This window comes from Mauremys mutica, chromosome 22 (genome assembly GCF_020497125.1).
Source record: "Mauremys mutica isolate MM-2020 ecotype Southern chromosome 22, ASM2049712v1, whole genome shotgun sequence".
Classification (NCBI taxonomy): domain Eukaryota; kingdom Metazoa; phylum Chordata; order Testudines; family Geoemydidae; genus Mauremys; species Mauremys mutica.
This window is the reverse complement of record NC_059093.1, coordinates 21,670,394-21,696,218: the sequence shown is the minus strand read 5'-3', so window position 1 is coordinate 21,696,218 and position 25,825 is coordinate 21,670,394. Positions and strand designations below refer to the sequence as shown.

The 25,825-nt window shown below is 52.3% G+C and overlaps 4 non-coding genes across 4 annotated transcripts; 1 reads left to right on the top strand and 3 right to left on the bottom strand.

Moving 5' to 3' along the window:
• Window positions 1-9,614: 9,614 nt before the first annotated feature.
• Window positions 9,615-9,687, bottom strand: TRNAR-UCG. Its single transcript has one exon. It is a non-coding gene; the product is annotated as a tRNA-Arg (tRNA).
• A 6,929-nt stretch (window positions 9,688-16,616) lies between these two features.
• Window positions 16,617-16,690, bottom strand: TRNAI-AAU. Its single transcript has one exon. It is a non-coding gene; the product is annotated as a tRNA-Ile (tRNA).
• A 112-nt stretch (window positions 16,691-16,802) lies between these two features.
• On the top strand, window positions 16,803-16,875 carry TRNAA-CGC. The gene has a single exon. It is a non-coding gene; the product is annotated as a tRNA-Ala (tRNA).
• Window positions 16,876-22,155: 5,280 nt separating this feature from the next.
• On the bottom strand, window positions 22,156-22,229 carry TRNAT-UGU. Its single transcript has one exon. It is a non-coding gene; the product is annotated as a tRNA-Thr (tRNA).
• Between the last annotated feature and the right edge of the window lie 3,596 nt (window positions 22,230-25,825).

Genomic DNA, 25,825 nt, shown 5'->3' with positions numbered 1-25,825 from the left:
TTTTCTCTGTCCTAGCAAGAATGAACTGAATTTTGTGACTTTCTGGAAAGTGCAGCGAGATTAAATGTGGGAAATTCAGTCTCTGTGTTTGTGAGCTGATGTTTTCCTCTCACAGGTCAGTGCCTGCATTGAAATACCAAGAGGGATCTAAGGGCTGGTGTACGCTGGGCACTGAACTGGCAAAGCGATGTCTCCCAGGGTGTGACCCCCCCACAAACCCATATAGTTAAGGTGACCTAAGCCTGGGTTAGATAGTGCTAAAGAAAAGGAAGAATTGTTCTGTCCATGCAGCTATTACAGGGATGGGAAATTCCCTCCAGTCACTGTCTACTCCAAAGTGCTATAGCAGTGCCCACAGCAGCGTTTTAAGTGTAGACAGAGTGAAACTAGATTTATCTCCAGTTCGCACTATGGATGCTCAGGCACTAAGACTACGATAATAACAACAACAGCACAGTGCTTGCGTAGTTGGCAGGATTCAAACCTGCGCAGGGAGACCCCAATGGATTTCTAGCCGACCACCTTAATCACTCGGCCACAACTACTTGACATGCAGCCGTTTTACTGCATGATGATTTTGTTCTCACTGAATTGTCACTTCAACTTGTTTGCTCAGACCAGCTTCCCCAGCACACTCACGGCTGCGCATCAGTGTAAGTGTGTCCTTGGGTGAACAGCGAGAATTCCTGCCCATTTCCCTTCCATCTGGAGCAGCATGAGAGTGTGTTGAACGACATTGCTGTAGATTGTTATTCATTCCCCACTCTGACAATTCAGACAGTCCCTTTCCTAGTCAAATCTCCAGCACATCGTTCCAATAGCAGGGGGCAGGATTTCTCTGGGGCACTGAAATTTTTCAGAGGGCTGGCGCGTGAACTCAGCCTTGCATTCCACCCTTGATGTTTCATGGACTAACAACAGCAGCAGAAAGAAAGAGCGGAGCCAATATCTCCCTGGCAGGGATGCAGGTGCGACGTCCCCTCTGTCTGACCGTCGCCATTGCAGGAGAAAAAGGTTCACTGGCATCGAATGCCCTGGCTCAGACCAGAGAAACAGGGAGGTTTTGCTGTTTATGGATCTGTGCAAAGGAAATTTTGTCTCTGTGTGAAATTGAGGTCAGAAATAAAACGTCCACATGGCGGCCCAATGCTCTATGGAATGTGGGTGAAGGACTTGGGCTGAGAAATGATTTAACAGGGGTTTGTTTCAATTTATTGCCCTGATTAAAATCTATGGCTAAAAGGCAGCCACTGTTGTTAGTACTTGTACCTGTGTAGGGACACCCCAGTGGGTGTCAAGTCCATTGTCTTCACCAGGGGCAGTCGATTATTTTATCAAGGTACAAATTTCTTGGTCAAGGCCTAGGCTCCGGAGAAAACAATACACTGCTGATAAGAAGAAGTACGTCAAAAAATTTTGCAGCCACCATGGGCATAACTATGATGTGTCGTGTTTCACTCTTTATACCTGGCACCACCTCCTTTCCCTTTAGCCTTGTAGTTGACCAAGGGCAAAGCTGAACATCTCCTCAGATACCAGGGAGTGTTTATGTCCATTCCTGTGAGCTACACAGGGGTTTGATGTTGCTGCTTCAGTTCTCTGGCTTTCCCGGGATAAGGAACAATTCAGGCTGTCACTGAACTGAAGGAGGAAGATCAGTTTTTGACAGGGAGAGGGACGCCTCCTCTTAAAGGTGTTTGTCTGGCTGGCAGTCCTGGTTCCCAGGTCTCACCCGTGGAGCTCCAGCAGTTTTGGGACCAGGTCACTCCCTTGGCCCCACCTGCCGCCCCCAGGCGCTTCCCCCCAGGGGCCCCGGCAGTGCAGCAGAGCTGAGCAGCGTCTGCCTGCTCGCTCCAGTGGCTGCCGGCCCCTCCCCATGGCAGGGCAGGGTGGGGCTGTGCCTCCACGCGCTGCCCCCACCCCGAGCCCCTGCAGCCAATGGGACGCTGTGGGGGTGATGCCTGCGGGCAGCAGCACATGGAGGCCTCCCAGGCTGCCCTGCCTAGGAGCCCCAGGTAAGCGCCACACTCCTGACTCCCTCCCAGAGCCTGCACCCCCACCCCCTCCTCACATACCCCCTCCTCCCCCAAACTCCCTCCCAGAGCCTGCACCCCCACCCCCTCCTCACATACCCCCTCCTCCCCCAAACTCTCTCCAAGAGCCTGCTCCCCCTCCCCCTACACTCCCTCCCAGAGCCTGCACCCCCTCCCTCCACACCCCCAGCCCCCGAACTCCCTCCCAGAGCCTGCACTGCTGGGCAGTATGAGTGACATTATTGGCCCACTGGGAGGACTGGAGGACTGGCACTGGCCCTAAGGTAAATTGAGGTTGAGACCCTGCTTTAAGGGATTGGAGCAATGCTGGAGAGACTGACGGGCAGGGAGCTGGGGAGCTGTGTGTGCCCCAAGGAGAGTTGTTGTTGTGCTCTGGTGACACAGAGCGGGGGTGGGGAGTTTGTAAACTGTGGTGTTTGTACAGAGATAAAGTTTACTAACCCCCAGGTTAAAAACTGGCCCTGCTCTGGGCTATACATGACAGTCTCTGTTGAGAGTATAGATCAGTGGGTGAATGTTTCCTTGCAGGGTGATGGGTTCCTAATTCCAATCCAAATGATTCCCTTAAAAAGCTTTTTCAAATGAAAATCGATTTCCAGACCCATCTCCAGTATGTTCAGGAGTTTGCTGAATGGGGGCAGGAGGCTTGAAATGAATTTAAGCACTCAGCATTTTCCTGTGCAAATGAATAAAGACCTAGCAGAGCTGTCCAGCAGCTGAAATCAGTTCCAGTCCTCGGCATCTCTAAGAGGGACACTCGGTAGCTGAGGCATGTGGGACACCTCTGGGACAATGACAGGTGAAAAAATGCTGGATTCAATGAAAGCTGAGCCCATAGGAGGGGAAGGTGAACGGCAGCACCACACAGGGTGTCAGAGTCTACCCTCACTTGAAACTGGGCGGTTTCAAAGTGAGGACCCGCATGTCTTCCCCCCACCCCAAAATCCTAGGGTAGGTTTCCCCTTCGGCTGCCACCACCCGGTCAATTCCGTGGGCCGGGACACCCCTGTTTCCCCCCTTGGGAACACAGATCAATTCACAGAGGAGGAACCTCCCCCCTCTTCCCTCTCTCCCCTGCTCCGGAGACAGAGGTGCCTGGATTCAAACGCCTTGAATCTCTACACACAGGGAAGCAGCCCACTTCCCCCTCCCCTTCCCCTGAATTTCCCCAAGGGAAGGAATTAACCAAGTCCAAAGAAAAGAAAAGAATTTATTAAAGAATAAAAAGAAAATACAGAATCTCTATGAGCCCAAGCTGGACACTCATAGGGTATAACCTTATCAATCTCTGGAGAGAATCCCCTCTCCCCCTTTTCTCAGTAAAAGCAATATCAGCAAACAGGAATAAAGCATTTCCTTTAGCAAACACACAATTGCAAATATAGAAATCAAATCATAAGACTAATTCGCCTTTCTAATTAATACTCACTATTAATTAGTAGAAACTACTCCAGGAGAACTTGGAGACATGACTGTCCTCTGTTAGATCCAAAAACAGTTCTCACCCAGACAAAGGCTTCCCTCCACAGAGATTTGAAAAAATCTTATCTCTGATTGGTCCTCTGGTCAGGTGGTCACCAGGTACTACATGTTAACCCTTTACAGGTAAAACAGACCTTAACCCTTAACTATCTGTTTATGACACGCCCCCCAAATCGCCAACAGTGGGAACTACTGGTGGTGATTTCCTCCTAGCACTGTAACATAAACAGATAAACAAAACACATGCACTATTACATATACTACTAAGTATGTAAACAACAAGATATTTGACACTGAAGAACACTTTGTATGCATTTGAGCGGACATACTTGGCATCGTCCTTGCCCATCCTCCCAGTGGAAGGACTTCCCCAACCTGTCTTTGGTTGTGTTCACCCCAGAATGACCACTGGGATGTCATGGCCCAAGCTTAAGAGCTTGTACCGGTACTTAGTTGGAACTACCAACTGTCTTTGAGGATGCTGGCCTTCCTGGTGTTGACCAGAAAGAATGTCCTTATATAAAAGTCCTTGTTTTACAACAAACTGGAATTGGGTAGAAGAGCTGAGAGGCGGTGGGTTGCTTCGTGCCGCCGCCCAAGCTTTCTTAAGGCTGTCATCGGCTTCCTGCTCTGTCTGGAACTGTTCCCTTGAGGCGGGAGACACCAGTTCCTTTGGGAGCGATGTAGGTGATGAGGTTGTTTCTATTGACTGTGGACCGCTCTCCGCTGGTGCACAAGGTGATATTTCAGGCTCTGGCTGAGCCTCTTGGGTAGAGTTGTCTGCTGCTTCTGCCAGTTTAGGCCCGTTGGCGCCCCCTGGCGGTGGAGTTGCAAGCGCTGGCGTCAGTGCTGGCGCTGGTCTTGCCGCTGGTTGCTTTTCCAGTTCCGGTCCTGGGACTGGATGTACTATGGCTGCTGTAGTTGTTGGCATGAGATCCGGTTCCACCACCTCTGTCTGGGTCTCTGGTAACACAGACAGGGTCCTGGTGGATGGCTCAGGAACAGGGATGGGAGTGCCTGCTTGTTCGGCCTGGCCGCGGGTGACCACTCCCCCCCTCTTGGCCAGCTGCACATGGTTGGCCAAGTCTTCCCCCAGTAGCATGGGGATGGAATAATTGTCATAGACAGCAAAAGTCCTCTTTCCTGACCAGTCGTTGTACTGGTCTTCAGGGATGCTGTACCCATGGCAGGTTCTTTTAAAACTTTTCAAGAAGGCCTCAGTGTTCTCACCTGCCATGTAGGTGGGAAATTTCTTGGGATGGGGAACAGTGCCTTCTGGTGTTGGCCACACCCCTCTGCAGTCAGTGAATTTTATGTGTGGCTTGCTGGTGTTGCTTTTTGGTGCTGGCCACACCCCTTTGCAGTCAGTGAACTGGTTTCCCCAATTCCTAACCCTTTCTATTCACGAAGAGACTGAATAGAAAAAAAACCAAAACTTTGTATTTGCATTTGTGTAGCTGCTGTTTGCTGATATACTGAGAAGACCAAAAAAACCTGGTTTGTCCTGTTTGTAGCACTTGCTAAGTACCTCACAGTGGGGGTCCTTTCTAACAAGCCTCCTAGAAAAACTTGCACCTCTTTCCTAGCTGTTTTTAAGCAGACAGAAAGAAAAAAAAAAGGAGAAAAAAGAAAAGAAGAAGGAAAAAAATCCTTTTCTAACACAGCCTGTTAGAAACCTTATGCCTCAGCTAAACCCAGCTGAAAATCTGTTTCCAAAAAAACAATCTTCCTAATAAGCCCAGCTGACCGGCTGGTGCTACTTAGTACCTGCAGAAAAGTGTAGTAAATCCTCTCAGAGATTTGTATTCCCTGGCTCCAGAGGATTTGAAAAGACACAGGGAAAAAAAATCTGGCTGGAGGGTTTCTGTCTCCCCCCCCCCAAACCTGTTTTCCCTGTTGGATGGGAATGTACTTTGTCGAGCACTTCCCCCCACCTTAGGAATCCTGAGTGATACCTGATATCACAAAGGAAGGACACACCTCTAGGGAAGAGTTTTTCCTCAGCATAGCCAGCAGAGAAAAAAACTCCTCCTAACCCTGAAAACTGCTTGAAACTTGCCTTTTCCTCAAGCTGCCTGTCCAAGCAACAAGAACGAAAATATGCTTCCAACAAAGCCTGCTGGAAAACTAAATTGCCTCCAGCCAACCTGGCTGAAACTGTAAACTGCCTCTGCTCTGAGTTGCTGTACTCAGCAGCCCAGCTGAAAGGCTGCTGCTAACAATACCCCTGAGAAAAATCTGGCCTATTCCTCAGGGATTTGTGTTCTCCTGTCTTCTGATCCTTTCAAAAGACACAGGGAGAAAAAAAAAACCTGGCTGGAGGGTTTCTCTCTCCCCCCCCAAACCTGTTTTTCCTGTTGGATGGGAATGAACTTTGGCGAGCCCTTCCCCCCACCTCAGGAATCCTGAGTGGTACCTCGTATCACAATGGACGCAAGTACCGCTCCACAGGAGGCTTTGTAACAGAAAGCCCTGCAAAAAACTGAAAATACTTCTAACCCTGAAACTGCCTCAGAGTGCCTCTGGTAGAAAAGCCTTGCCTCTCTCTCTGGGTCCGAAACACCGCTGCCACCATGTCAGAGTCTACCCTCACTTGAAACTGGGCGGTTTCAAAGTGAGGACCCGCATGTCTTCCCCCCACCCCAAAATCCTAGGGTAGGTTTCCCCTTCGGCTGCCACCACCCGGTCAATTCCGTGGGCCGGGACACCCCTGTTTCCCCCCTTGGGAACACAGATCAATTCACAGAGGAGGAACCTCCCCCCTCTTCCCTCTCTCCCCTGCTCCGGAGACAGAGGTGCCTGGATTCAAACGCCTTGAATCTCTACACACAGGGAAGCAGCCCACTTCCCCCTCCCCTTCCCCTGAATTTCCCCAAGGGAAGGAATTAACCAAGTCCAAAGAAAAGAAAAGAATTTATTAAAGAATAAAAAGAAAATACAGAATCTCTATGAGCCCAAGCTGGACACTCATAGGGTATAACCTTATCAATCTCTGGAGAGAATCCCCTCTCCCCCTTTTCTCAGTAAAAGCAATATCAGCAAACAGGAATAAAGCATTTCCTTTAGCAAACACACAATTGCAAATATAGAAATCAAATCATAAGACTAATTCGCCTTTCTAATTAATACTCACTATTAATTAGTAGAAACTACTCCAGGAGAACTTGGAGACATGACTGTCCTCTGTTAGATCCAAAAACAGTTCTCACCCAGACAAAGGCTTTCCTCCACAGAGATTTGAAAAAATCTTATCTCTGATTGGTCCTCTGGTCAGGTGGTCACCAGGTACTACATGTTAACCCTTTACAGGTAAAACAGACCTTAACCCTTAACTATCTGTTTATGACACAGGGTCATAACACTCAGACACGGGGCTTCACTGTCACTGCCCCTGTGTTTTCCATCATTTCTATCCTAAGGAACACACCCTCCCCCTCCCCCTCCCCCTCCCCCCCACACTGTCACACACAACCTTCTCCCCTCGAGCCCCATCCCACCCCTCCCCCTCTGCCCCACACACTCCATGGGACACAGCCTCTCGGCGACTCACCCAGATGGGGGCTTGTCTCTGCATCTCCCCAACAGGGGAGCAGAGAGCCGAAAGGGCCACAGGAAACCAATGGAGCTAGGCAGGGATAGAAAAGACTTCCCCTCCCCTCCCCTCTCAAAAGTCTTGTTAATCTCACCCATGGGACGTTCCAGCACCGGGTGGGTTCAAAGCACCAACCTTCCCCTGAGCAACGGAAGGGGGAACCAGCTCTATCACATGGAAGGAGGCTCCCCGCCTCTGCTGCTGCAATTCATATGGATTTGTTTTAGCTAATGCAACCCCCTCAACCCCTAATCCATCCATGAATCAAAGAGACAAAACTCTCAGGTGGGCACCAGCCATGCAATGGGTTAGTGCACAGAACTTCTAATAGCTGTGCTGAGTAGAGTCATGCTGAGGTTGTGAGTTCAAACCTCACCTAGAGCACTAGTTTCCTTTAAGCAAATGGCTTCTGCCAATCATTTTGCCCTGCAGAAAATACAATTGCAGCTCAGAAGACACCGGGGTCCCCTTGCTTTACAGAGAGCAGGGCAGATTCCACAGATCTACCAGGCTCTGCTCTCCACCAGCCGCCTGTGCCAGGAGGGGTCAGGCAGAGCCCAGAGCACTGCCCCCGACTCCCCCTCAGTCTTTGCTCCCCAAACCACCTGTGTGCTCACCCTCTTGGCTGTGAGACTCAAACCCTGCCTGGCTTTCTGTATGTTGGGGGGGGGGGTTGTCTGTCGTGTTGATGTGCGTGTGGGTCCTGTGTGATTTTTGTGGATGCCTTGCATAGTTGTGTGTGTGTGTCTGTGTGACTTTTGCATGCAGATTGGTTTTTGCTAAGTATTCTTTTGCTATGTGGTTTTTGTGATTTCCTCTTGTGGGCTTTTGCTGTACTTTTTGGTGTGGATTTGTTCTATGTTTTGTGTGGCTTTCCCTTATGTGTCTATGGCTCTGTGTGCTGTGTGGGTTTGGTTTTTGTTTATGTCTGTGTGGGCCTGTGCAGTCTGTGATGGTCTCTTTCTCTCTGTTTGTATCTTCATGTGTAAATTCACTGGAACTTTTCAAACTCTCCACAGCTTTGCCAATTTTCACCAGGAATTTTACTCATTAACAAATTCTCACTTGTTCCCTACCAGTTGGTGACCATCGCCCCAGGGGCCTGTCAGTCTCAGGGTCCTGATTTCCCATTGACCCTTCCCCCTTCTATTGGGACTGGGAACTAGCCAACCAAAAAACCCCCACTCAGTTTTAGTAAAGGGCCAACAGTCCCCTTACACAAGCTGGGCCTGTGAGGGAGGGGGAGCTTAGTGGTTTGAGTATTGGCCTGCTAAACCCAGGTGTGTGAGCTCAGTCCTTGAGAGGGCTATTTAGGGATCTGGGATAAAAATCTGTCTGTGGATTGGCCCTGCTTTGAGCAGGGGGTTGGACTAGATACCTCCTGAGGTCCCTTCCAACCCTGGTATTGTATGATAGGGTCACCAATGTTCAGAGAAACTAGCACAAGCTGGGCCCATGGTGTAATGGTTGGCATGCTGAAATCTGAGTTCAAATCTCAGTGGGACCTTATGGTAAATCCCTGGAGATCCAAGCGCTTTCCTATCTCCAGCTGTATAAAAATGAGTTGTTTACCTTGTGCTGAGTGACTCATACCCCCTGGAGCCAGGTCTTTGGTTGGAATGGGGTCTAGAAGTGGCTAATGGTTTGACTGGGTGTTTGGGATTTCTGATGCCCACAAGTTTGGCCCTTGTGCTTTCTACCACACTTTCCTCTTGCCCACATGGCACTTGAAGAAAGGAGTGTCAGAGCCAGGTTTCATAGTCAGGGAAAGGCAGGAGGGAGGCAGAGTCCCAGGCTGGAGCCCAGCACCTCTCCTCCTCTGGGCACCTAGGACAGAGGCGGCTGGTGCTGACAGCTCCAAGGGAAGGCTTAAAAGCCACAGAGCAACCAAGGGTAGGGCAAGAGGAGGGGAGAACCATGCCTATGTGTGGCCAACAGACAGCCACAGAGACACCCAGCCAGGCTGCTCCCTGCTCCCTGGCATGCCGAACACCCACTGAAAACCACCCACAGCCAGCTGCTGATGCTCTTTGGCCAACATGAGAAGATGGTAGGAAAGCAGGGCCAGCCCCCCTGGTGGGGCCTCTTACCATTCCCACTCAAGGTGCTCACTTTGGCAGTGGGGCAGGAGATTTTACCCCAAGAGGCTTTTCCCCAGCTGGTGAGAAGCAGAGAAACACCCAGGCTCCAAAGGTGCTATGTAGCAAGTACCCTCCAGCACAGGGACAGGCGCACACTTGGAAGAGGGAAACTGCTCCACACGCTAGCCCAGGCAGCCGCCCATTTTCTTTGGCAAGTCAGGAAGGGCAAAGGCGAGACTGGAAGCACCTGGGGCTCATGCCCCAGCCTTTGTGACACCCAACCCCCAACTCCTTCCCGGGGCTCTAGCTGAAGGCAGAGCATTGGCCTGAGCAGCCAAGAAGAGGTTCCAGCCCTGAAGGGAGCAGGACGTTCAGGACAAAGGTAAAATTGCACAAGCACAACCACAACCACGAAGGGACTCGAACCCTCAATCACCTGATCCGAAGTCAGACGCCTTATCCATTAGGCCACGTGGTCACAGGAACAAAAGCTTTCCAAGCAGTTATTTGGAAAAGGCAGACACTGTGTTTCTCACGTCCTCTACTGAGTGGGGCCGAGACTCTCTGGGTACAAGAAGTCGAGTTCCCAGTGAGATGTGAGACAATTCTCTGGAGCCAGGTACAGGACTTTGGCAGGGAGGCTCAGGCATGAGGGATTGGGGTGCAGCGGACAGACCAGCTATCTAGGTGCTTAGATTTGGTCTCACTGAGGAGGAGGAGGAACCCTGCTGACAGGCAGTGGCTGTGGAGAAAAAGTGGGATGTCCAGGCTGCTCCAGTCTCCTTCTTCCAGCTCCTCATCTGGCTGAGCTGCTCCACCGGCCTGGACAAGTCCTCTGCATGCTCAGCAAATAGCTCAAGAGCCATTTCTGCCCAAACCTGTGCTGGCGGGTGAGCTTCTGTCTTCCCTGTCCCACCTGCGCTAGAGCAGACCATTAGATTGAGAGAGACAGTCAACAACTATTAAGGCTAAGATTATATAAAGGGGGGTCACAGAATTTGTGACTTTCAGAGATCTCAGTGACATTTTCCACCTCAGCCCTGGGGCAGCAAGACTGGAGCTGTCGGCCGGTGGGGGCCGCACAGCTATCAGCCACCAGTGTCAGAAGGGGCTCCCACAGGCCCATGCCACCACGGATGTACCCCACAGCTCTCAGCTACTGTGGGTGGATCCCAGAGCTCCCAGCCATGGCGGGTTGTGCCGATCGGGTGTCCGCACTAAACTCAGCATCAATATGGTGATCCCGGGGAAGCTTGGGCTCCCCAGGTTGCCTAAGGAGGGGTGAACCGGCCCAGGTTGGGAACGGAGCAGGTCAAAACTCCTGTGCTGATCAGTAGTGGGGTCGCGCCTGTGAATAGCCCCTGCAGCATAGCCTGGGCAAGAGATTGAGACACGGTCTCTTTTTAGACACCCCCCCACCCCCGCAGAGACTTTATGGGGGGATGGGAGCACCCATTGTGGGGATCCTGAACTGGTGGGAGGGAGGCACCATGTACCAGGGATCCCGAAACACAGAACAGGGACACCCACACACCAGGTGTCTTGATTTACAAACTGCAAGTGATGATGAATTCACCACCTCCCTTGCGGAGCTTGTTCCACTAGATAATTAGCCTCCCGGTTAAAAAATGGTCATTTCCAGTTGGGATTTTCTGACATCGACTGCGAGCCAATGGGATCTTGTTCAGTCTTTGTCTGGTGAATTAAAGAACACTTCAAATCACATATCCCCCCCTCTGGGAATTTGTAAAACGTATTTAAACCAGTGATTAACTCGCCTCTTAACCTCCAGTCAATGAAATCAATTGAGCTTCTTCAGTCTCTCGCTGTAGACATTTTCCTTGATTTTAAAGACAAAAATCCTGATCTTTCCAACGGGAGCTGCTGCTTCAATGTTCAGTTTGGGGAGGGATTTGGCTGCACTCAGAGATCTGCCCGCGGGTTACAATCTGCGATCCGAAGGGTCGATCGCAAACAGCGTCTAGATGGGACCGTTAGTGCCGCCCCCGTGTGGCCAAAGATCAGAACTGACGAGCAGAGTTTACAGCTGGAACCTGGGACGCTCCTGAACAAACTGGGCACGAAGCCTCTCGCGTGGGACCCTCGCTGTGCAGCAGGAGGCGGAGGGAAGCTGATTGTCAGGGCTCAGGGCAGCTCCCTGCCAGGCTGAGCCGGTGTCTGTGCTAAGCTCGGCATCAATCAGGTGATTCTGGGCAGTTCGGGGTCCCCGGGCTCCCAAAGGAGGGTGAAGCAGGTCACCCCTGGAGCAGGTTAAAGCTGCAGGGTGACAGTGGGGTCGCTGCCCCTGTGAACAGCTGCTGTAGCACCGACGGGGCAGGACAGGGAGAGCCAGTTATACCCCCCCACAGCCTGTATCGGGGGATGGGAGCACTCACACCCTGGGGACCCACCCACCAGAGATCTGCTGGGGGGAGAGTGGCACCCACACACCCAGGATCTTGTAGCGGGCGACAAGGGCATCCACACTCCGGGATCCTCTGTAGAGGGACGGACACCCACACACCCAGGATTCTGTATGGGGGGCAGAGGTACCCGGACACCTGGGCGGGGAAAGGGGGCACCGAATGATCCGGGATCTTACCTGGCAGGACAGCGGCGCCTGCAGCTCGACATGAGATGTGGGCTGGGGGAGCAGGAGCATTTCCCAGTTCCAGGCTGTCCCCGTCTGGCCCAGGCACAGAGCTCACAAGCAGAGTTTAAAGCTCCAGCTGCCAGGCTGTGAAACAAGCTGGGCTCCGTGGTTGGTGCTTGTGATCCCAGCTCCTGGGGAGGCTGAGGCTGGCGGATCGCTTGAGCTCAGAAGTTCTAAGCTGCAGGGGGCTGTGCCGATCAGGTGTCCACAAGAGCAGGAAACAATAGGGGAAACCTGCTACTCTCTCTGGTCTGGCTGTGCTGATCGGGTGTCCGCACTCAGTTCAGCATCAATATGGTGATCCTGGGGAAGCTTGGGGTCCCCAGGTTGTCTAATGAGGGGTGAACCAGCCCACGTCGGAAACGGAGCAGGTAAAAACTCCTGTGCTGATCAATAGTGGGATTGCACCTGTGAATAGCCCCTGCAGTGTAGCCTGGGTGAGACACAGTCTCTTTTTATGCAGAGCCTGGAGGGGGGGATGGGAGCACCCACACGATGGGGATTCTGACTTGGGGGGAGGGATGCCCCCCTGCAACACGGATCTTGAAAAGCGGAACAGAGACACCCACAGTTCCCAGATGGGGGCAGGCAGGGGAAACCACACACTGGAGCTATTTCATGGGGTGGGGGACAGAGACACCCACCGGAGATCCTGGATGGGAGCACCCACATGATGGGGATCTTGAACTGGGAGGAGGAAAGCACCATGTACCAGAGGTTCTGAAGGGGGAACAGGGACACCAGGTGTCTTGCAGCAAGAGCTGCGGTCTTGATTTACACAGGGCAGTGATGGGGAATTAACCACGTCCCTTGCGGAGCGTGTTCCACTAGATGATTAGCCTCATTGTCAGGGCGGCTTTAGGAAGTGCGGGGCCCAATTCGAACAGTTTCGATGGGGCCCCGGCAGGGATGACTAAAACAAAGAAACACTTAAAAAAACCCCTTTCATTTCTTCCATGTATTATTTACTTTCCATGACCATATAAATAATAATAAAATTATATATTACATACATTGCATCATATATTAATTAGCTGATTTGCACTTTCATATTAGGAAAATAATTTGTTTTGATTTTCTTCACTAATGTTTATTTTATTAAAATTTATAAAACATTTCCTTATTAATATTAAATTGCCTCCTCCTCCCCCCCCCCAGCGCCGCCCGGCCCCATGGAAACAAACCCTCCTTCCCCAGGTCTGCCCCATCAAAACAAGGTTGGGGGGGGCGGGGGGCAGGAAGAAATGGCACATGGGGTGACCAGATCACAGCAGTAAAATAGGACCTGCCCCCTCCCTGCTCCGCCCCACCATCACACCCCTCTTCACCCCCTAGCCCCCCGCTGGCTTGCTGCGTCCCTCCTAGTCAGTCCCCACCCACCACTCGCCTCCTTTCACCTTCTCCCTCCCCTGTCAGAAACCCCCGTGCCTGGCCATAGGTGGCAGGTTTGTATAATTTTTGGTGGGGCCCAAAATGGTGGTGCCCCCCCGCTCCCGCCCTGTAAGCCGATATAAAATGAAGCTACAACGCATCAGCGCCACAAGATTACAAGGGTCAATTAAAAGTGGAAAGTCAGAAGCAGCACTTGCCTGCTTCAATATATGGTATTATATTTTGTTGCACCTGTTGTGATGAAGTGGGAATATTCTTAATATTTTCTCTGAATACTGTGTGGGTGCCTCAGTTTCCCCTGCAAGATGCCATCTGAAGGTGTTGGGGACAAAGAGATCAGGTGGCCTCCTAGTCTGGAAGAGACACAGAGGCCAGAGGAGGGAGTGTCAGTTTGGAGCTGGCTGGGGAAATGAGGAGAGACCCAGAACTTGGTTCTGGGCTCCCCACCCCCCAAGAGGGACCTGACAGAGGGGTTCTGTTTTCTGTACCAACAAGCTCTGTTTAAACTGTGTTCCCGTCATCTAATAAACCTTCTGTTTTACAGTCTGGCTGAGAGTCACATCTGACTGCGGAGTTGGGGTGCAGGGACCTCTGGTTGCCCAGGACCCACCTGGGCAGACTCGCTGCGGAAAGCGCACGGTGTGGAAGGGCATGCTGAATGCTCCGAGGTCAGACCCAGGAAGGTGTAAGCTTCTTGCCCTGGAGACAGTATGCTCCGAGAGAGGAGGCTCCCCCAGAGTCCTGACTGGCTTTGTATGGAGTTGTTCCAAAGCATCCCAGCATCCCCTTCCACACCATGCGCTTCCCAGAAGTCCGCACAGGCACTGACACTCCCTCCTCTGGCCTTTGTCTCTTTTCCAGGCATTAGGAGGCCACCCGATCTCTCTGTTCTCCAACACCTTCAGTTGGCACCTTGCAGGAGAGTGGCCCAGGCCATCAGTTACCAGGAGACAGGGTTGCGGCCATTCTCTGTGCAGACGGCATCACACTGGCCCTCTAGGGCTCTACAACAATCACATCCCCTTATCCCACCATCTAGATCCTTGAGAAATGCAGAGAGGAAACTGAGGAACCCACACAGTATTCAGAGAAAACATTAAGCACATTCCCACTTTGTAACACCTGTATACGACTAGTTATATACTTTAAAGGGGTGTAAAATAGTCAAGTATCGTGCTAAACACAATGATACGCCAACCTGACCACCAAATTTAAGTTGCATGTTTTTCCCCTCAGGTGAGGGTTCTGGGATGGGGCTGGGGATCAGGGGTTCACAGTGCAGGAGCGTGCTCAGTGCTGGGGGTGCAGGCTTTGGGGTGGGGCAGGGCTGAGGATGAGGAACTTGGGGTGCAGACAGGCTGCCCCAGGGCTAGGGCCAGAGAGGACTCCCCATCACCACCACTGGCAGCAGCAAGCTCCAGGGGAGGGACCCCTCCTCTCCCCCCCTGCCCCCCGCAGCACACTCACTCTGCACCACAGTCACTGCACATGCTCCTAGGGCCCCTCTCAGGTCCAGAAAGCTCACTCACCTCCCCTATGATTGGTACTGGGTGGGGGTGGGGGTTGCCATCACAGGTGGCCTTCCATGTTGCTGCCCCTCATCATAACTTCACTGTGGATGGGTGATGGGGCTGCCCCTTGCCCAGCATGGGGCAGAAGTGGGGTAGGCAGAGTGGTGGCTATGGCGGGGGGGGGGGAGCAGGGTGTCATAAAATTCACCCAAGACCCAGCTGCTCAGGTCTAGGAAGCCTCCCTCTTCCATCCCTCCTGTGGCGGGTGAGTCGGTGGGTGCTGGGGGAGAGGGCATTGCCTTCACATGTGGCTTCCTGCCTCCCCTGTGCAGCCTGCTGCCCCTCACCATAGCTTCACTGGGGGACAGTGGTAGGGGATGGGGCTGCCCCTTCCCCAGCATTGGGCAGGAGTGGGGGCTGGGGCAGGGGGGGAATCATAGGGTCAAACAGTCATGGAAGCCCCAGCAGCTGCTAAGGTGAGTGATGTCCATCTCCTGGCCGGAAGTCCCCTTCGCGTCTCCTCCAGGTAGGGGCAGGGGACGGGAGGGCTGCGAAGCACAGCCCTCTGATTCCCGCCGCGGCTGGGATTTAAAGGGCTCTGGGCTCCTGCGGCTGCGGGCAACCCAGAGCCTTTTAATTCCTTGCCGCTGCTGGGATTTAAAGGGGCGAAACCTAGCTCCAAATATTGGTGGAGCAGAGGCCCTGACTGTGAATATTCCTTTAGCCCCAGGAGCCCATATAAGTTGGCGGCCATGCCGATGCCAGGCACTTCAGAGGCAATGTCCAGAGCAGGCAATCGTCAAGTGATCTATCCCTGCGTTGTCTTCTGAAGTTTGGTGCTTGTTTCAGGGGCTAACTCTCAGCCCAGACAAACTCCAGGGAGGGAGCGTTGGTGTTTGTGCCGAGGAGCATGGCTGGGACTCGGAGCCCCTTCCCCGGCTCTGGGTAGCGCCCCCCCCTCCGCCATTTCAGGCTGTGGTCTGCTTAAGGCCACAGAGCCCTTGCCTTTTTTTGCCCGGTGCCTGAGAGTCAGGCCAGCTGCGGGGAATTAGCTCAAGTGGCAGAGCGCTCGCTTTGCATCCGAGAGGTAGTGTGGGGCGATGCCCGCATTCTCCGAGCCTGTCGACTAAGGGCTCCTGATGAGCGTGGTGGACGGGAGAGACGGCCATCTGACTTTTGGCCTTGCTACCAGTCAGAGTGCCATGCCTGTGTCTTCCCAGGGCCGGCTCCCGTGAGGCGCGCATAACTTGGGAGGAAAGGGGTAGAAGAGAAAGCAAGTGAAGCTGACTTCGAGTGGTGGTGCCCCTGGGCGGAGTGGTCCTCCTGCTCCTTCCTGTCGGAGGGGTGGGCTTGGGGGGTCTGGCTGTGGGCGGTGGGAGGATGGTGTCCAGGGAAGTCCCAAAGGTCACCCTGCGCCGGCGGAGTGTGAAGCCTCTCCCCTAGGTTGGGGTGCCGAGTATTAAGCCTTCCTCTGTGGCTTGGGCTGGGGAGCGTGATCCGGCGTCGGGTACATTTGGGTGGAGCTGGCGGCCGGCAAGAATTCGGGCCATCAGGTCAACCCTCTGTGGACAATGGGGGCGAGCCGGCAGGCCTGCGATTTTGGCTTTGCGGGCGGGCAGCTCAAGCCTGGCCTCCTATGAGCCTGGAAGGCAGCCAGCCGGGCTCACCCGTCTCCAAGTTCCTTTCAGGCAGCAGGTGGAGCGAGGAGCCCAGGGACAGGAGCCCGGTCCTGCCCGGCGTCTGCGCCCAGCAGGGCTCTTGCCCGCTCCTGGCCCACCTGGTTTTGGCCTCTGCCACCCCTAGCAGTCAGCCAAAAGAGCAGAGACCACCTTCTCTCTCCCACACCCGGAGGGGCCAGCATAGGGCTTGAACCCATGACCTTGGCATTATTAGCACCACGCTCTAACCAGCTGAGCTAACTGGCCTACAGGAAGTCCTCCCTTGCCTGACCCTTTTGGAAGGAGTCACTGGCTGACGTGGGGAACGATGTGGCTTCCGTTATCGAATGGATGGATCGAGACACCACCTGTCAAGGTAGGGGAATTAGCTCAAGTGGTAGAGCGCTCGCTTCGCATGCGAGAGGCAGCGGGATCAATGCCCGCATTCTCCAGCGGCAAGGCAGCCGCGGGGCCATCTCTTGCCCTTCTTTTAGAAGCCATGGACAGTCAGCCGGCTCAGCTCCTCCAGTGGCCTCCATCCCTCTCCCCGCTTGGCCTCCCAAAAAGCCAGCCCTTGCAGAGCACAAAGCTCTTCCTCCCCGGCCCTTCTCCCCCTTGCGCTGACTGGGAGGCTGGAGACAGCTGGGGGAAGTTAGCTCAAATGGAAGAGCAGGGGAGAAGTAGTCAGACCCAGACACACATTCTCCAGCCTGCTCTGCTCTGCTCTGCTGTGCTGGGCTCTAGTGGGGGACCTGCACCTTTCTTTCTGTGCTCTCACTGGAGCACAATCCCTTTCCTCCTCCTTCCCTGCTAGTCTACGCCAAGGTCATTGGCCGGGAGGGAGAGCCACTCAAATACAGAATTACTCACATCCCAGGGGTCCATGAAGGGAATGAGGAGATGGGCGGGGTGGCACGCGATACCAGCTCAGCTGAGACCATGAGACCTCGCAGCCTCCTGATCTCAGGCAGCATGGCAGCCGTGGAGCAGAGCACCCTAGAACATTAAGGATCTCTGGTGGGTGGGTGTCTCTCTCCCCTAGTCAGGATCTCTGGGGTGTGGCTGTATAAAAAGAGACTTTGACGCACCCAGGCTGGGCTGCCATCATGGAACAGACCAGGTCCTTCTGTGGAGGGTTTGCGTTCCTCCAAGGCCGTGATCTCAGTGTGTGTGGGTGTCCCTGGTCCTTGAACCCTTAACAATCCCTGGTGCGTGGGTGCGCTGGGCCCCATTACAATCCCCTCTGTCTTACCCCCATGAGGGATCCGGTGGATGTGGGTGTTCTCCATGCTACTGGGGGTGTCTGGTGCCCCTGTCCCTCCTGGTTAATAGTGAATTGTGTGGGTGCCCCCCTGCCCGTTAAGGATCTGTGTTGTGTGGATGCCCCCGTTCTTCTCATTAAGAATGGTGCAACGGAGCATATGGGTGTCCCCCCCACCCCATGAACTAGCTCCCGTGTGTGGTTCCCCTGCCCCCATCCAGGCTCTGTGGTGTGTGGGTGTCGCTGTTCCTCTTTTCAAGATCCGTGTTGCTTGGGTGCAAGTCAGATTCCCCAGCGTGTGGGTTCACCCATCCCCCCATCCAGGCTCTGTGGGGTAGGGGTGTCTAAAAAGAGACTGTGTCTCACTGTCTTGCCCAGGCTACGCTGCAGGGACTATTCATAGGTGTGATCCCACTACTGATCAGCACAGGAGTTTTGACCTGCTCCATTTCTGACCTGGGCCGGTTCACCCCTCCTTAGGCAACCTCGAGACCCCCAGCTTTCCTAGGATCACCGTATTGATGCTGAACTTAGTGCGGACACCCAACCGGCATAGCCCCCTGCAGCCCAGAACTCCTGAGCTCAAGCAATCTGCCAGCCTCAGCCTCCCCAGGCGCTGGGATCACAGGCACCAGCCACGGGGCCCAGCTTGTTTTGCAGCTTGGCAGCTGGAGCTTTAAACTCTGCTTGTGAGCTCTGTGCCTGGGCCAGACGGGGACAGCCTGGGACTGGGAAATGCTCCTGCTCCCTCCGCCCCCGTCTCATGTCAAGCTGCAGGCGCCGCTGTCCTGCCAGGTAAGATCCCGGATGTTTCGGTGCCTCTTTCCCCCACCCAGGTGTCCGGGTACCTCTGCCCCCCATACAGAATCCTGGGTGTGTGGGTGTCCGTCCCTCTACAGAGGATCCCGGAGTGTGGATGCCCTTGTCGCCCGCTACAAGATCCTGGGTGTGTGGGTGCCACTCTCCCCCCCAGCAGATCTCTGGTGGGTGGGTCCCCAGGGTGTGAGTGCTCCCATCCCCCGATACAGGCTGTGGGGGGGTATAACTGGCTCTCCCTGTCCTGCCCAGGCGGTGCTACAGCAGCTGTTCACAGGGGCAGCAACCCCACTGTCAACCTGCAGCTTTAACCTGCTCCAGGGGTGACCTGCTTCACCCTCCTGTGGGAGCCCGGGGACCCCGAACTTCCCAGAATCACCTGATTGATGCCGAGCTTAGCACAGACACTGGCTCAGCATGGCAGGGTGCAGCCCTGAGCCCTGACAATCAGCTTCCCTCCGCCTCCTGCTGCACAGTGAGGATCCCACGCGAGAGGCTTCGTGCCCAGTTTGTTCAGAAGCGTCCCAGGCTCCAGCTGTAAACTCTGCTGGTCAGTTCTAACCTTTGGCCACACGGGGGCGGCACTAACGGTCCCATTTAAACGCTGTTTACGTTCGACCCTTCGGATCGCAGATTCTAACCCGCGGGCAGATCTCTGAGTGCAGCCAAATCCCTCCCCAAACTGAACATTGAAGCAGCAGCTCCCATTGGAAAGATCAGAATTTTTGCCTTTAAAAACAAGGAAAATGTCTCCAGCGAGAGACTGAAGAAGCTCAATTGATTTCACTGACTGGAGGTTAAGAGGCGATTTAATCACTGGTTTAAATACGTTTTACAAATTCCCAGAGGGGAGGATATGTGATTTTAAAGGGTTCTTTAATTCACCAGACAAAGATTGAACAAAGCCCCATTGGCTCGCAGTCGATGTCAGAAAATCCCAACTGGAAATGACCGTTTTTTAACCGTGAGGCTAATTATCTAGTGGAACAAGCTCCGCAAGGGAGGTGGTAAATTCCCCATCACTTGCAGTTTGTAAATCAAGACCGCAGCTCTTGCTGCAAGACACCTGGTGTGTGGATGTCCCTGTTCTGCGTTTCGGGATCCCTGGTACATGGTGCCTCCCTCCCACCAGTTCAGGATCCCCACAATGGGAGCTCCCATCCCCCCCTACAGTCTCTGCGGGGGAGGGGGAGTGTATAAAAAGAGACCGTGTCTCACTGTCTTGTCCAGGCTACGCTGCAGGGGCTACTCACAGGCGCGATCCCACTATTGATCGGCATGGGAGTTTTGACCTGCTCCGTTTCCGACCTGGTCTGGTTCACCCCTCCTTAGGCAACCTGGGGACCCCAAGGTCCCCATGGATCACCATATTGATGTCAAACGTACTGTGGAAACCCGATCGGCACAGCCCCCTGACCAGGCCAGAAAGAGCAGCAGGTTTCCCCTATTGTTTCCCGCTCTTGTTTTCTTGACTAGTTTCTCCTCTGCACCAACTTGCTCTTTTGCTTTGTGAGCCTGGCTAGCTCAGTTGGCAGAATGTCAAACTTTCAATCTGAGGGTTCAGGGTTCAAATCCCGAGTCAGTTGATAAACTACTCACCAAGATCTTAAACTGTCTTGCTGGAGTCCTCCTTGATGTTACTTTTTCTCTGTAGGATTTTCCCTTTCCTCAGAAGGGTCTTTTTGTGTTGGGTTTGAAGGGGCAACTTCCTGACAGCCCCTCTGTCCTTGCAGATTGGAGGAATAAAGGCCTCTGGGCATAGAGCATGTTCCTTCCCTGCACACACACACACACACACACACACATACAAACACACAGAATATCCCTAAGGAATTAGAATCACCTGCTGCCTTCCCCTGTCCTGCTGGATCCCCAAATGAAGATGCTCTTCAGCCTAAACCCATGTCCCCTCTTTTCCCAGTGCCCCTCAGACCCAACCCTCAGTCCCTCCTATGCTCACTGCTCCTCAGTCCCAACCAGAGCCTGCTCCTCTTCACCCTTCTCCTCTGTCCCAACCCACAGCCCCCTCCTATTCCCAGTGCCCCTCAATCCCAACCCACGGCTCCCTCCTTCCCTCCAGCAGCAGGTGCTTCAGACTCCTCAGGAAGATTTTCTTGCAAGGTTTCGTGTATGAGTCTGCATGTGAATTTTACAGTATGTTGGAAATAGGTTGGGTTGCTTGCCGAAATGATCACTTGTGGCTGGTGTTGGATTCCCAGTCTCCATGTTACAGGGGCAGGAGAAATAAAGGTTTGTTATCCTTGTTGTGTGAATCGAGGGCAGCACAACTGTGCTTGGCAGACCCTGATTGAGGGACTCACCCTCAATTCAATAGCACTTGCTAGGCAGGGAACAGGGGTTCCAAAGCCAAGTGGGTCAGGGTCTGGGTCCCAATACTAAAATGTAGGTGTTAGACCAACGTTAGGACAGGGGGACTGTGGAGAGATGAGTGAGTCCCTAGACAACATAGTGAGTACGGTGCCTTCTTATTTTCCCCCTTTTCCACCCAGGATGGCAGGTGAACTCTACAGAGGCACCTCTGGGCTTGCACTGACTAAGGACAACAGCTGTGAGTGGGGTGCAGAGAGGGGATGGCTCATGTTAAAGGACTTTTGGTTGCTGGACTTACGAACCGTAGGGAGAAGGACACTGCCCAGCTTATCTGGGGGGTGGGTCTTTCCCTCGTGGTTTATGTTTATGTGTTGGGGCTGCTGACATGACTTCTACTAACCCTGGGCTTACATTGCAGTGTAGACATATCCTGAGAGGGCATCTATACTGTGACAAAATCCCGCTGGCCTGGATGGTCTGATTTGGGCTCCTGGAGCTCAGGTTGTGGAGCTAAAAACTACAGCGTAGACATCTGGGCTCAGACTGGAGCCCAGGCTCGGAGACCCTCACCCCTCGTGGGGTCTCGGAGGCTGGGTGAAGCCCAAGTGTCTATGCTGTAATTTTATAACCCTGCAGCACAAGCCTCACAAGCCTGAATCAACTGACCCAGGGTTTGAGAATAGTGACTTGGGTGTGTTAATGGCAGTGTAGACATAACGCTAGGCTATGTCCACACTGCAATGAAACACCCATGGCTGTCCCGTGCCAGTGCAGGCTCCCAGGCTAGGGCTGTGGGGTGGTAAATTTGCAGCGTAGACATCTCGACTCAGGCTCAATACCTGGCTCTGGGAGCCCTCAAGGTTGGGAGGGAGTTTAGCAAGCAAACAAGGTAAAATGGCAGTGGAGTATTACCCTGGACTCAATGGCATTTCTCCATTGGTCTGTCTGCTTTGGGGCAGGGACAATAACACGTCCTGCTGCATTCGTTATTTCAAAGGGCGGTTTAGGATTTTCATTCTCACACACAGTGCACAAAGCAGGACTCAACCCTCCGTGTAAACTAAATGAGCTGCCCACAGGTTCTGGCAGCCACAACAAGCCATTCAGTGTGAGAGCCCAGATCTGCCCCTGTCCCAGAGGAAGCAGGATCATCTGTGACAGGCTGGAACACTGACCTATCAGCTCTTAACTCCAAAACTTTCAGTAAGTCTGTTATCAGTGCCTGTGAGTATATTTTAAACAACCATACTGCGCTGGACCAAAGAGCTCTGTGTTTTGTCCTCCTACAGTAGCCAATACCAGGTTGCCCAAGAGTTAGTCAACAAGGCACCACTGGGAATTGAACCCAGGATCTCCTGTTTACAAGACAGGTGCTTTAGCCAGCTAAGCCATGGTGCCTGCCTGTGGCAACAACACAGTGTCTGCCCACACCTGACTCCCTGCCATCCCCACTGGGGCCTGAAAAGCTTTGCTTGTGTTTGGATTCTGCAAAGCAGAGGAGCAGGTGAGGTTTTCCTTGCAAGGTGTGTGTGTGTGTGTGTGTGTGTGTGTGTGTGTGTGTGTGTGTGTGTGTGTGTGTGTGTGTGTGTGTGTGTGTGTGTGTGTGTGTGTGTGTGTGTGTGTGTAAATCTTTGGCCAGGTCTGCACTACAAAGTTATTTCAGCCCTCGCTCGGCAGCTTGTGGCTGGTGCACACACTGCAATGCCACGTCTGGTGACAAAATTGCCCTGTTTTGGTGACAAAATAAAACCACCTCGACGAGAGGCCTAGAGCTTTGTGCAGCAAACTTAAAGTGACAAATTGTCAGTGTAAATGCTGCTGGTCATTATATCACCATAACTGGTCTCCCCCAGTATCCCACCATGCCTGCCGTGAACTCGCCTGCCCTGCATTCCTGCTACAGAGGCTGGGCCCCTCCCCTTTCATAGCTCCAGAAAGTTCTGACAGCTGAACTGCTATCTACGCCGGGATTAGGTTGATAGAACTGCATTGCCAGCCTGGTGTAATTACACCAACCTAATTTCATAGTGCAGACCTGTCCAAAGAATCACACACACACCTGGGGAGCAAAACTTCATCTGCTCCTCTGCTTTACAGAAGCCAAACACGAGCAACACTTGTCAGGGCCCAGTGGGGATTGGCAGAGAGTCAGGTGTGGGCAAACACGCTGCTTTAAATAACAGCAGGTACCATAGCTTGGCTGGTTAAAGCACATGTTTTGTAAACAAGAGATCCTGGGTTCAACTCCCGGTGGTACCTTAAGGAGTGGCTTTTGGGGCACCTGGTATTGGCTACTGTCAGAAGACAAGATTCAGAGCTGGAAGGACCTATGGTTTAAATTACACTCGCAGGCACTGATAAAGAATTACTGAAAGTTTGGGTGTTAAGAGCTGATAGGTCAGTGGTCCAGTACCCTCAATGTGGTTTTAGCTGGAAACACACCTGGAGGACAAAGACTGAACTGAACTGATTCAGAAATCAGAAGAGAATAATAACAATAATACTTTCAAACCAAAGTCCCCAACCAGACTAGTATTGGTTTTTCAGTTTGGGGAATTTTGTTTTCTCAGTCAGACCTTGCCAAGGGAAGCAGGGAGAAAATGTTTGAGTTGCCTCCTTCAGAACAGCTTGGCCTAGACACTAGCTCTGGTTCACTGCTCTGGCCTTGCTCGGGTTGAGGGTATTTTAATAATTTGGGCAGGTCCCAGGGTGTTTGGAGGAGATGACGAGGATGTTACCTTTTGAGATATAAATTAAGAAATACAGCACTAGAGAATTTTTCTTTTTTTAAGAAATCTGGGATTTAGACATTTTATTTAAAGCAAGGGAGTTCTGAGTTTCTGAGAAGGTTTTTGTTTGCAAGTAGCAACATCATATCAAACAGGGACATGGTTGTCTACAAAGGAGGAGTAATGACTAAATGCATCCAATAAGGATGGGATTGGAACCCATGCATACAGAGCACAATGGACTAGCAATCCATCACCTTAACCACTCAGCCACCTCATCAGAACTATCAATGAAAAGACAGGAGGAGAAATCTAATGTCAGCAGAGAGAGGGACAATAAGGAGTTTTTATATACTAAGTGGAAGCTGGGGGAAAGACTTCAGGAACAGACCGTGTTTGCATAGACACACCTACTCTGCCTAGGTATGCAGCATGATGGAGCCACTTTCCCAAAATGACCAGTTTTGGCTGGTGGCGGGTTACAAATCACTTTAGGACTGAGTGGAATGAAATGTTATTATCCTTCCTGCATGAGTGAAGGGCAGCAGAACATACCTAGTCAGTCCTGATGGAGGGGTGGGTGGGTGAGGAATAGCTTTTATTGGACTTTGTAGAAGTGATTGAGAACGTCATCCTAAAACAGTGGTCCCCAAACATTTCACACTGTGCCCTCTTATCCAGTTGGGGGAGGGCAAAACCAGAGCTTGAGGGATTCAGCCCTGGGTGGTGGAGCTCAGACTTTTGGCTTCAGCCCCAGGCACCAACAAGTCTAATGCCAGCCTTGGTGACCCCCATTAAAACAGGGTTATGACCCACTTTGGGGTCCTGACCCATAGCTTGAGAACCACTGCTCTATGCTGAGGGGAGAGAGTTTTCATGTGGGTGCAGTTAATCCACTTCCCCAAGAGGTGGCAGCTATGTCAGTGGGAGAAGCTATATCGGTGGGTGTGCAAGCTGTGGTGTTCACCACATTTAAGAAGTTTAATCAAACCCCATTTTTAAAACCACTTCTGGTCTGGGAATGGCAAAGGATCTCGAGGAAGCAGGGTCTGTCCTTCAAAGTCTTGGAGCTCATGAGTCCATGGTCATGGGGGTATATCTTAGTGGTACAGTGCTTGATGGTAGATCAAGTGGTCTTTGATTCAAGCCCCCTATGTTCTCTTATAACCTTCTTTTTTTTAAAAAAAAAAAGGAAAACATTTTCATCCGAAGAAGTGGGTATTCACCCACGAAAGCTCATGCTGCAAAAATGTCTGTTAGTCTATAAGGTGCCACAGGATTCTTTGCTGCATTTTCATTTCCATTCTTCATTATGTTCAGGAGCTCCACTATACAGGGGTGCTTGATATGGATGTAAACACTCAACATTTCACTGTCCAAATGCACAAAAACCTAGCAAAGCTGTCCATCAGCTAAAATCAGTTTCAATCCTCTGTCAATTTATGTTTTCATCAATTAAAAAAGGTATCATATGAATGTACATTTGCAGATCCCTCTTCTCCAGGAGCTATGTTGTGCAGAAGAACAAGAGCCACATCCAGCTACAGTTCAGGAGTCTGATGACCAAAGAGCCAATAAATGTTCTGAGGGCTGGAGAAAAATGCCTTCTAGGGAGCTATTGAACGAGCTCAACCTGTTTCGCTTATCAAAAGAAGATTGAAAGGTGACTTCATTGAAGTGTTGAAGGGCTTTCATTGAGAGAATAGATGGGGTATTAATGGGCTCTTGAATCTAGCAGAGAAAGGCATAACAAGACCCAGTGGCTGGAAGGTGAAAAGAGACAAATTCATATTACAACTAAGGCACAAATATTCAACAGCCAGGATGATTCACCACAGGAACAATCTACCAAGGAAAGTGGTGGATTCGCCATCTCCTGATGTCATTTCTTGAAGACTAGATGCCTTTCTGGAATGTGTTTGCCCCAAAAGTAGCTATTGTGTCATACAGGAGGCCTGTGATATGCAGGGGGTCAGATTAGATGCTCTAATGGTCTCTTCTGGCCATAAAGTCGACTAATTTCTGAAAAACTGAGTGTAGCATTGGGAGCAGCGTCTGATGTTTTCCTGTCTAGCCGGCTTGCTTCCTAGAACGAACGCTCCTTGAGTGGGGTGATCCACAAGGAGTAGCTCAAACCTCCAAAGTGCCTGGCCAGGGGCAGGACATTGGCACAGCAAGGGAGGGGTGTGGCAGTGACATCACAAAGGCCTTTTGCAGGACCTCAGACTATTGGTCAAAGGTGGTGGGGAGGTGGTGACCTCACAG